Below are 12313 nucleotides of genomic sequence, written 5' to 3'. Positions count from 1 at the left end.
TGGTGGGTTATGCTGGTGGTGTTGGTGGTGGGTTATACTGGTGGTGTTGGTGGTGGGTTATACTGGTGGTGTTGGTGGTGGGTTATACTGGTGGTGTTGGTGGTGGGTTATACTGATGGTGTTGGTGGTGGGTTATGCTGGTGGTGTTGGTAGTGGGTTATGCTGGTGGTGTTGGTGGTGGGTTATACTGGTGGTGTTGGTGGTGGGTTATGCTGGTGGTGTTGGTGGTGGGTTATGCTGGTGGTGTTGGTGGTGGGTTATACTGGTGGTGTTGGTGGTGGGTTATACTGGTGGTGTTGGTGGTGGGTTATGCTGGTGGTGGGTTATACTGGTGGTGTTGGTGGTGGGTTATGCTGGTGGTGTTGGTGGTGGGTTATGCTGGTGGTGTTGGTGGTGGGTTATACTGGTGGTGTTGGTGGTGGGTTATACTGGTGGTGTTGGTGGTGGGTTATGTTGGTGGTGTTGGTGGTGGGTTATGCTGGTGGTGTTGGTGGTGGGTTATACTAGTGGTGTTGGTGGTGGGTTATACTGGTGGTGTTGGTGGTGGGTTATACTGGTGGTGTTGGTGGTGGGTTATGCTGGTGGTGTTGGTGGTGGGTTATACTGGTGGTGTTGGTGGTGGGTTATGCTGGTGTTGGTGGTGGGTTATGCTGGAGGTGTTGGTGATGGGTTATACTGGTGATGTTGGTGGTGGGTTATACTGGTGGTGTTGGTGGTGGGTTATGTTGGTGGTGTTGGTGGTGGGTTATACTGGTGGTGTTGGTGGTGGGTTATGCTGGTGGTGTTGGTGGTGGGTTATGCTGGTTGTGTTGGTGGTGGGTTATGCTGGTGGTGTTGGTGGTGGGTTATGCTGGTGGTATTGGTGGTGGGTTATGCTGGCTGTGTGGTTGCTGGTGGTTTAGTGGTGGTTATGCTGGTGGTGTATGCTGTGGTGTTATGCTGGTGGTTCTGGTGGTGGGGTTATGCTGGTGGTGTTGGGTTATGCTGGTGGTGGGTTATACTGGTGGTGTTGGTGGTGGGTTATGCTGGTGGTGTGTTATGCTGGTGGTGTTTGTGGTGGGTTATGCTGGTGGTGTTGGTGGTGGGTTATGCTGGTGGTGTGTTATGCTGGTGGTGTTGGTGGTGGGTTATGCTGGTGGTGGGTTATGCTGGTGGTGTTGGTGGTGGGTTATACTGGTGGTGTGTTATGCTGGTGGTGTTGGTGGTGGTGTTGGTGGTAGGTTATGCTGGTGGTGTTGGTGGTGGGTTATACTGGTGGTGTTGGTGGTGGGTTATGCTGGTGGTGTTGGTGGTGGGTTATACTGGTGGTGTGTTATGCTGGTGGTGTTGGTGGTGGGTTATGCTGGTGGTGTTGGAGGTGGGTTATACTGGTGGTGTTGGTGGTGGGTTATGCTGGTGGTGTTGGTGGTGGGTTATACTGGTGGTGTGTTATGCTGGTGGTGTTGGTGGTGGGTTATGCTGGTGGTGTTGGTGGTGGGTTATGCTGGTGGTGTTGGTGGTGGGTTATGCTGGTGGGTTATACTGGTGGTGTTGGTGGTGGGTTATGCTGGTGGTCGGTTATGCTGGTGGTGTTGGTGGTGGGTTATGCTGGTGGTGGGTTATACTGGTGCTGTTGGTGTTGGGTTATGCTGGTGGTGTGTTATGCTGGTGGTGTTGGTGGTGGGTTATGCTGGTGGTGTGTTATGCTGGTGGTGTTGGTGGTGGGTTATGCTGGTGGTGTTGGTGGTGGGTTATGCTGGTGGGTTATACTGGTGGTGTTGGTGGTGAGTTATGCTGGTGGTGGGTTATGCTGGTGGTGTTGGTGGTGGGTTATGCTGGTGGGTTATACTGGTGGTGTTGGTGGTGGGTTATGCTGGTGGTGGGTTATGCTGGTGGTGTTGGTGGTGGGTTATGCTGGTGGTGTTGGTGGTGGGTTATACTGGTGTTGGTGGTGGGTTATGCTGGTGGTGGGATATACTGGTGGTGGGTTATGCTGGTGGTGTCGGTGGTGGGTTATACTGGTGGTGTTGGTGGTGGGTTATACTGGTGGTGTTGGTGGTGGGTTATGCTGGTGGTGGGATATACTGGTGGTGTTGGTGGTGGGTTATACTGGTGGTGTTGGTGGTGGGTTATGCTGGTGGTGATGGTGGTGGGTTATACTGGTGGTGTTGGTGGTGGGTTATACTGGTGGTGTTGGTGGTGGGTTATACTGGTGGTGTTGGTGGTGGGTTATGCTGGTGGTGATGGTGGTGGGTTATACTGGTGGTGTTGGTGGTGGGTTATGCTGGTGGCGTTGGTGGTGGGTTATGCTGGTGGTGTTGGTGGTGGGTTATACTGGTGGTGTTGGTGGTGGGTTATACTGGTGGTGTTGGTGGTGGGTTATGCTGGTGGTGATAGTGGTGGGTTATACTGGTGGTGTGTTATGCTGGTGGTGTTGGTGGTGGGTTATACTGGTGGTGTTGGTGGTGGGTTATGCTGGTGGTGATGGTGGTGGGTTATACTGGTGGTGTTGGTGGTGGGTTATGCTGGTGGTGTTGGTGGTGGGTCATGCTGGTGGTGTTGGTGGTGGGTTATGCTGGTGGTGGGTTATACTGGTGGTGTTGGTCGTGGGTTATGCTGGTGGTGATAGTGGTGGGTTATACTGGTGGTGTTGGTGGTGGGTTACACTGGTGGTGTTGGTGGTGGGTTATACTGGTGGTGTTGGTGGTGGGTTATGCTGGTGGGGACGGTGGTGGGTTATACTGGTGGTGTTGGTGGGTTATACTGGTGGTGTTGGTGGTGGGTTATACTGGTGGTGTTGGTGGTAGGTTATACTGGTGGTGTTGGTGGGTTATGCTGGTGGTGTTGGTAGTGGGTTATACTGGTGGTGTTGGTGGTGGGTTATGCTGGTGGTGATGGTGGTGGGTTATACTGGTGGTGTTGGTGGGTTATACTGGTGGTGTTGGTGGTGGGTTATACTGGTAGTGTTTGTGGTGGTTTATACTGGTGGTGTTGGTGGTGGGTTATACTGGTGGTGTTGGTGGTGGGTTATACTGGTGGTGTTGGTGGTGGGTAATGCTGGTGGTGACGGTGGTGGGTTATACTGGTGGTGTTGGTGGTGGGTTATGCTGTGGTGATGGTGATGGGTTATACTGGTGGTGTTGGTGGGTTATGCTGGTGGTGTTGGTAGTGGGTTATACTGGTGGTGTTGGTGGTGGGTTATGCTGGTGGTGATGGTGGTGGGTTATACTGGTGGTGTTGGTGGGTTATACTGGTGGTGTTGGTGGTGGGTTATACTGGTAGTGTTTGTGGTGGTTTATACTGGTGGTGTTGGTGGTGGGTTATACTAGTGGTGTTGGTGGTGGGTTATGCTGGTGGTGACGGTGGTGGGTTATACTGGTGGTGTTGGTGGTGGGTTATGCTGTGGTGATGGTGATGGGTTATACTGGTGGTGTTGGTGGGTTATACTGGTGGTGTTGGTGGTGGGTTATACTGGTGGTGTTGGTGGTGGGTTATACTGGTGGTGGGTTATGCTGGTGGTGTTGGTGGTGGGTTATACTGGTGGTGTTGGTGGTGGGTTATGCTGGTGGTGATGGTGATGGGTTATACTGGTGGTGTTGGTGGGTTATACTGGTGGTGTTGGTGGTGGGTTATACTGGTGGTGTTGGTGGTGGGTTATACTGGTGGTGGGTTATGCTGGTGGTGTTGGTGGTGGGTTACACTGGTGGTGTTGGTGGTGGGTTATACTGGTGGTCTTGGTGGTGGGTTATGCTGGTGGTGATGGTGGTGGGTTATACTGGTGGTGTTGGTGGTGGGTTATACTGGTGGTGTTGGTGGTGGGTTATGCTGGTGGTGTTGGTGGTGGGTTATGCTGGTGGTGATGGTGGTGGGTTATACTGGTGGTATTTGTGTTGGGTTATGCTGGTGGTGTTGGTGGTGGGTTATACTGTTGGTGTTTTTGGTGGGTTATACTGGTGGTGTTGGTGGTGGGTTATGCTGGTGGTGGTGGTGTTGGTGGTGGGTTATGCTGATGGTGTTGGTGGTGGGTTATGCTGGTGGTGTTGGTGTTGGGTTATACTGGTGGTGGTGGTGTTGGTGGTGGGTTATGCTGATGGTGTTGGTGGTGGGTTATGCTGGTGGTGTTGGTGTTGGGTTATACTGGTGGTGTTGGTGGTGGGTTATACTGGTGGTGTTGGTGATGAGTTGTGGTGTTGGTGTTGGGTTATACTGGTGGTGTTGGTGGTGGGTTATACTGGTGGTGTTGGTGGTGGGTTATACTGGTGGTGTTGGTGGTGGGTCATTCTGGTGGTGTTGGTGGTGGGTTATACTGGTGGTGTTGGTGTTTGGTTATACTGGTGGTGTTGGTGGTGGGTTATGCTGGTGGTGTTGGTGGTGGGTTATACTGGTGGTGTTGGTGTTGGGTTATACTGGTGGTGTTGGTGGTGGGTTATCCTGGTGGTATTGGTGGTGGGTTATGCTGGTGGTGTTGGTGGTGGGTTATACTGGTGGTGTTGGTGGTGGGTTATACTGGTGGTGTTGGTGTTGGGTTATACTGGTGGTGTTGGTGGTGGGTTATGCTGGTGGTGTTGGTGGTGGGTTATACTGGTGGTATTGGTGGTGGGTTATGCTGGTGGTGTTGGTGTTGGGTTATACTGGTGGTGTTGGTGGTGGGTTATACTGGTGGTATTGGTCGTGGGTTATGCTGGTGGTGTTGGTGGTGGGTTATACTGGTGGTGTTGGTGTTGGGTTATTCTGGTGGTGTTGGTGGTGGGTTATACTGGTGGTATTGGTGGTGGGTTATGCTGGTGGTGTTGGTGGTGGGTTATACTGGTGGTATTGGTGGTGGGTTATGCTGGTGGTGTTGGTGGTGGGTTATGCTGGTGGTGTTGGTGGTGGGTTATGCTGTTGGTGTTGGTGGTGGGTTATGCTGGCGGTGTTGGTGGTGGGTTATGCTGGCGGTGTTGGTGGTGGGTTATGCTGGCGGTGTTGGTGGTGGGTTATGCTGGCGGTGTTGGTGGTGGGTTATGCTGGCGGTGTTGGTGGTGGGTTATGCTGGCGGTGTTGGTGGTGGGTTATGCTGGCGGTGGTACATGAATGGTATACAATACAGACAGGATGAAAATTAGACACATGTCTGGGTATCTTTATTGTAGACGTTTCGCCCTCCAGTGGCTTTATCAGTCTTGGAATTGATGAAGAACACCGTCTTCATCAACTCCAAGACTGAATTATTGATTACTTCATCTTTTGTATATAGATCTACTGTCTTCAAATTATGGGGAAACGTCTTCAATAAAGGTACCCAGATGTTGCAGATGTTGCAGATGTGTCTAATTTTCATATTGTTGATGGGTTATAAACTGATGGTGGAGGTGAATTATGAATTCATGGTGGTGATGGTGGTGGGGGGGGGGGGGGGTGATGGTGGTGGTGGGGGGGTGATGGTGGTGGTGGTGGTGGTGGTGGTGGTGGTGGTGGGGGGGGGGGGGGGTGATGGTGGTGGTGGTGGTGGTGGTGGTGGTGGGGGGGGGTGATGGTGGTGGGGGGGGTGATGGTGGTGGTGGGGGGGTGATGGTGGTGGTGGGGGGGTGATGGTGGTGGTGGGGGGGTGATGGTGGTGGTGGGGGGGTGATGGTGGTGGTGGGGGGGGTGATGGTGGTGGTGGGGGGTGGGGGGAGGAGGGGGGTTATGGACTGGTGGTGGTTATAAAGAAGAAATGAAAATATTACAATAAACAAGAGAGTAAGATAACTATTGTAAAATAAAACTTCTCATAGCGTACAAAACGTCAAATAAATTAACTGATATGGATCAAAGTGCACTTCATAAACATCAAGTAAAGCACTTTAAAACAAGCGGAGAAAAATATGTTTTACGACGTTTCCCTCTGACGTCGGGCGAAATGCTGTGACATCATTTTTCTTTTTCTCCTGCGCTTAAAGCTTTTAAATTTCCACGTGTCGCCTTAACGTCTCCCTATAATATTATATTTAAGACATGTACTAAACTAGTAAAAAAGTATAAATTACCTGTCCAGGTGATCTGTAGGTAACGAGAGAGACATGCGTTTGATACTATGTTCAACGAGGGACTGATCCTCCAGCCTCTTTTACAAACGGTAACGCAGCGGTGGATTAGACTGACAGTATAAAATGCAGGGTATGCCTGGAGGGTGTTCCGGGGGGTCAACGCCCCCACAGCCAGGTCCATGACCAGAACTCGCGAGGGGACCAGGCCCTGATCAACTAGGCTGTTACTGTTATGCAATTTTATTGTGAAAATCCCAAAACTGGCACTTCGGGTTTCATTTACACACACCTATGAGAAGAGTTAGTGTGAGCATCAACTCAGCTGAGTGGTAGTCTTCCTGTGGTGGTGGGATATTATTATTATTATGGGTGATGAATGTTGCAGCGAGGAGAAGGCTGGAGGCAGTGGAGATGTCATGTCTGAGGGCAATGTGTGGTGTGAATATAATGCAGAGAATTCGTAGTTTGGAAGTTAGGAGGAGGTGCGGGATTACCAAAACTGTTGTCCAGAGGGCTGAGGAAGGGTTGTTGAGGTGGTTCGGAAATGTAGAGAGAATGGAGCGAAACAGAATGACTTCAAAAGTGTATCAGTCTGTAGTGGAAGGAAGGCGGGGTAGGGGTCGGCCTAGGAAAGGTTGGAGGGAGGGGGTAAAGGAGGTTTTGTGTGCGAGGGGCTTGGACTTTCAGCAAGCATGTGTGAGCGTATTTGATAGGAGTGAATGAAGACAAATGGTTTTTAATACTTGATGTGCTGTTGGAGTGTGAGCAAAGTAACATTTATGAAGGGATTCAGGGAAACCGGCAGGCCGGACTTGAGTCCTGGAGATGGGAAGTACAGTGCCTGCACTCTGAAGGAGGGGTGTTAATGTTGCAGTTTTATAACTGTAGTGTAAATCACCCTTCTGGCAAGACAGTGATGGAGTGAATGATGATGAAAGTTTTTTCTTTTTCGGGCCACCCTGCCTTGGTGGGAATCGGCCGATGTGTTAATAATAATAATAATAATAATAATAATATTATTATTATTATTATTATTATTAATATAATCATGGGGAGCACTAAACCCGTAGGATTATACAGCGCATGTGGGGGAGGATGGGAGGCATTCATGCTCAATTCAGGGAACTGGAACACAAATCCAATTCTCTAGATCAAAAGCCCCTCACCAGCGTCAAGGAACCTCCCTTGGGGGGGAAATTGGGATAGACAGGGTTGAGTGCGCAAGCGTAGCATCAGAACACAAGTGATAAGAAATGGGGAGAAATGGGATAAAATATCAACACGGTGGATAAAGACGCAAATGCAGTATAATGCAAGCCTTTATTCACAACGTTTCGCCCACACAGTGTGTTTTATCAAGTTACAAACATATCTACCTGGGGAGAGACGGTGTGCTGACAGTGAACGTAGTGAAGTCTCTATTCCAGGTAGATCTGTTTGTGGTTTGATAGAGCCTCATGTGTGGGCGAAATGTTATCAGTAAAGGATCGCACTATACTGCCTTGGTGTCTATCCAATGAGAAGAAATTTTATGAAATATTTTAACATATGCAATGATCTAAGCGAGAATATCGTTCATGCAAATGAGGCTGGAGTACTGTGTGAGAGAAGAGACGCTGCGAGTGTACTTACCTCTCGTTGATACCAGCTGGCAACCACAGGTGGCATGGTGTTGAGAACCGACAAGTTGAGGACTGAAACACTTGTGCAACATTTGGAAACGTTCGCCAGCCAGTGGCTTCTTCAGTCCAATACAGAAAATATCAAGGAAAGATGAGAAGGAGTATGAGGTAAATAGTCCCTCAGCCCGGAGTGGATTTGTTCAGTTCATCAATCTTGAGAAATGTACATTTCTCAAGATTGATAGACTGAACACATCGACTCCAGGCTAAGGGACGGCTTACCTAATTTCCTTTTGTTATTCTTTGTATTGAACTGAAAAAGCCACTGGCTGGCGAAACGTTTCCTCAATGCAGATTACCAAATATTGCACAAGTGTCTCAGTCTTCAACCACAGGTGGACACACTGTGGGTGGGCATGACCTGCAGGCCACCACAGGTGGACACACTGTGGGTGGGCATGACCTGCAGGCCACCACAGGTGGACACACTGTGGGTGGGCATGACCTGCAGGCCACCACAGGTGGACACACTGTGGGTGGGCATGACCTGCAGGCCACCACAGGGGAGAGTCCCTATTGTGGGCACGGTCTGTTGAGTGTGCGACTACTCCATGACGCGCCCCTGGAGTGGGCAGAGCTTCTGGTTCCCAGGTGGGCACGTTCCTGGGTGGGCACGTTCCCGGGTGGGCACGTTCCCGGGTGGGCACGTTCCCGGGTGGGCACGTTCCCGGGTGGGCAGAAACCATTAACAATCTGGAAAGGCAAAATAAGTTTGCAGTTACCTGAAAGTAAACTGTATACAGCTCTGTTTAGACTGTGTTGTGTTGTAAGTTAGTTCCGCGCCTCTCTCTCTCTCTCTCTCTCTCTCTCTCTCTCTCTCTCTCTCTCTCTCTCTCTCTCTCTCTTTCTATGTCTATAAACAACAAACTAGATGAGATCCGATAGACGCTAAAGAAATCCCTCATATTCCAGTACTCCAGCCTCCTGTACTTCAATAATACGAGAGAGGTATCCCTCATATTCCAGTACTCCAGCCTCCTGTACTTCAATAATACCAGAGACGTATCCCTCATATTCCAGTACTCCAGCCTCCTGTACTTCAATAATACCAGAGACGTATCCCTCATGTTCCAGTACTCCAGCCTCCTGTACCTTGATGATACCAGAGAGATATCCCTCATATTCCAGAACCCCAGCCTTCTCTACCTCACTGGCAGCAAGATGAATGGTGGGTGTATCCAAAATCCCCAAGAGACAGAGGAGCTGTAGCTCAACTTGCTTGGGAGTCCTACGCGGTATAGCTCAATCCTCAGTACACACTGCACACTGTGCTGGCACCTGGCCTCATAAACTACCACAACCTGACACACATCAAACATCAAACAAAACTCTTGACATCATGACATAATGATGTTCAGTACTGACAGAGAGATGAATCAGACACGTGCAACACCTGTGTATTGTGTAGATGTTTCGCCAACGCGTGACTTAATCAATTCCATACATAGATGGAAAAATAGACACAAATGAAGCATAATGCGAACCCATACTGACTACGTTTCCTCCATTTTTGGGCTTCATCAAGTCACAAACAGATCTGTTTGTGACTCGATAAATCTCACTGTGTGGGCGAAACGTTGTCAATAAAGGATCGCATTACATTGCATTTGCGTCTATTTTTTTTTTTTTTTGTTTTGGAATCGTGTCGGTATTTTATACTATTTCTCTCCATACAAAGAAACGAGACAGTAGATGGAATAATCAAACCAGTAATAATGCTAATCTTCCTCGAAGCAAAAGTGCACAAGATTCAAGCCGATCTAAAGAAACATTCTCGAGTTACCGCACAAAAATCTCGGAGCTGAGAGGAAGAAAAAAAAGTCGACCATTATATTAAAAATATAATATTACACAAAGAGACGATAAACGTAAGGGAACCAGAACTCTTCAACACCCTCCCTTCATGTACAAGGGAAATTGACAACACGCTCCTGTTTTCAGTAGGGAACTGATAATTTCCTAAGGTCAGTTCCTGATTACCCAGGCTGTGGTGCATACGTTGGTCTGTGTACTACTGGCACTTAACCCTGGTCGAACAGGCCAGCAACCAGGAGGTCTGGTCTGGGACCGGGCCGGGCGGCTGGTGTCCCCCATAACCATCTACAGGTAACCTACAGGTAACTACTTCCTTTCAAGGGATACCTAATTATGTAAAAATGTTGGACTTACAGGTTAGAAAACGCAGGACTAATATTATATATAAACTAATGACAATAAGGATGCGGTACAAGAGACGGCGGGTACAGTGTCCACAGCTTAAGGTGCTTAACACACTCTCTTAAGAGTTAAGCTGCCTCTCTTGTCTTTTATAAATTTTCTAATTTTTTTTATTATTAGAAGTAGTAGCAGGAGTGTCATCATGATCAAAATTATTTAATAATTAGATGTATTAGATATACTATGATGCTATGTGATCTGAGGAAGGTATTCCCCGTGTACCACAACCCCAGCCCAATTTACCTTATTCCATACAAGAGGTATTATTGTGCCTCTACCCTCAAGCAGAGGAGCGGCAGTACAACTTCCTTAAGAAAGCCAGGAGGTATAGCTCAGCCCTCTAAAGAGATACAGGGAATTTTAGATCAACACCATTAAGAGGACCAGGAACTGAAACTCAGCCCAGCGCTGAAGGTTCGAATTGGGTCAGAAGAGACATGTGGAGTCCAATATCCCCACCTCAACACAACAGAAAACCACTTCGAACCTTCCTCTAAGTCACAAACACCAACACAGGAAATTTGAAGCCTATCATAAGAGGCATTCTCCATTTATCGCTCAGAAACCAACAATCCCATTTTTAAACTGTAGTCTTCAAGACTACGGTGCACTTCACCAACTCCAAAAGCTGAGGGACTAATTACCTCATCTTTTGTATATAATTCTTCACATTATATCCTTGTATTGTATTGACAAAGCTATTGGCTGGAGAAACGTCTACAAATAAAGATACCCAGATGTTGCACATGTGTCTAATTCTTCAGTTTGGAGGTTGTCTGGTGGGAGGGTACACATTCCACGGGAACAATGGAAGCCACGTGTGGTTTCAAAATTCGCCCTTCAGAACTGCATTCACCATACCTAATGAAAATTCAAACGATGGAGCTTGTATAAAATGAAATGGAGAAGCACTACCGCAGACTTACCTCGTGCTAGGCAGGTCCAACTCACAACTAACCCACTCACGCACCTGTCCAACCTAATTTCTCGGTTCAGTAACGCTGCTCGGCAGTTTGTTCCACTCATCTATCACTCTAGTCAAATCCTGCTTTACTGAAGCCCAACCTCGACAAGTACTCAATGACCTTTCCTTGTTAAACACACACACACACACACACACACACACACACACACACACACACACACACACACACACACACACACACACACACACACACACACACACACACACACACATACACACACACACACACACACACACACACACACACACACACAATCTTCAGAACGTCTTGTCATCACCACTAATCTTTCTCTACCACAGGTAATTCATTATCGTACTGTAGATTTCATTAGAATATAAATAGAACAATTCAGGAGTCGCGGTACAAATCGTATCCATATTTGTGTCATCATTTACAAGTTGTAAGTTACAGCCAATTTTGACGAAAGGGCAAATCTCCCCACTACCTAGGCCGAATAATCGGTGTCTGGAGTTTTACTCAAGTACTCAAGACACTCAAACCTCGTCAGCACTATTAGGTGACCCAGCGTCGGAGGTCATAAATACCACCACCACTACCAGAGTGAGGTGACCCTGCGTCGGAGGTCACCACGGTAACGGAGGACATAACCGACTCAAGATTTACGGTATTTGGTAGCAGAGGCCTGGGAGGTGACGCCTTCATTACCAGGGAAGCAAAAGTTGGGGCGCCAATGAAAACAATTTCCTGGGAGGCCAAGGAGAGGTTAGGCATCAGCAGCTGCACCACCACCACCAGAACACCATCACCAGCAGCAGCTGCACCACCACCACCAGAACACCATCACCAGCAGCAGCTGCACAACCACCACCAGAACACCATCACCAGCAGCAGCTGCACCACCACCACCAGAACACCATCACCAGCAGCAGCTGCACTACCACCACCAGAACACCATCACCAGCAGCAGCTGTACCACCACCACCAGAACACCATCACCAGCAGCAGCTGCACAACCACCACCAGAACACCATCACCAGCAGCAGCTGCACCACCACCACCAGAACACCATCACCAGCAGCAGCTGCACCACCACCACCAGAACACCATCACCAGCAGCAGCTGCACCACCACCAACAGCAGCTGTACCACCACCACCAGAACACCATCACCAGCAGCAGCTGCACCACCACCACCAGAACACCATCACCAGCAGCAGCTGCACCACCACCACCAGAACACCATCACCAGCAGCAGCTGCACCACCACCACCAGAACACCATCACCAGCAGCAGCTGCACCACCACCAACAGCAGCTGTACCACCACCACCAGAACACCATCACCAGCAGCAGCTGCACCACCACCACCAGAACACCATCACCAGCAGCAGCTGCACCACCACCACCAGAACACCATCACCAGCAGCAGCTGCACCACCACCACCAGAACACCATCACCAGCAGCAGCTGCACCACCACCAA

At 49.2% G+C, this 12313-nt stretch overlaps 1 long non-coding RNA gene across 1 annotated transcript in view; it reads right to left on the bottom strand.

Annotated features, from left to right (window-relative positions):
• Window positions 1-7051: 7051 nt before the first annotated feature.
• LOC138853784 (uncharacterized) overlaps window positions 7052-12313 on the bottom strand; it is a 109784-nt gene continuing 104522 nt past the window's right edge. Inside the window, exon 3 of the long non-coding RNA XR_011392944.1 lies at window positions 7052-8362. This is a non-coding gene — a long non-coding RNA (uncharacterized lncRNA). The remainder of the gene's footprint in view (window positions 8363-12313) is intronic.

The sequence above is a fragment of the Cherax quadricarinatus genome, chromosome 40 (assembly GCF_038502225.1).
Source record: "Cherax quadricarinatus isolate ZL_2023a chromosome 40, ASM3850222v1, whole genome shotgun sequence".
In the NCBI taxonomy this organism is placed as follows: domain Eukaryota; kingdom Metazoa; phylum Arthropoda; class Malacostraca; order Decapoda; family Parastacidae; genus Cherax; species Cherax quadricarinatus.
This window is presented reverse-complemented; position numbering and strand designations above follow the sequence as displayed.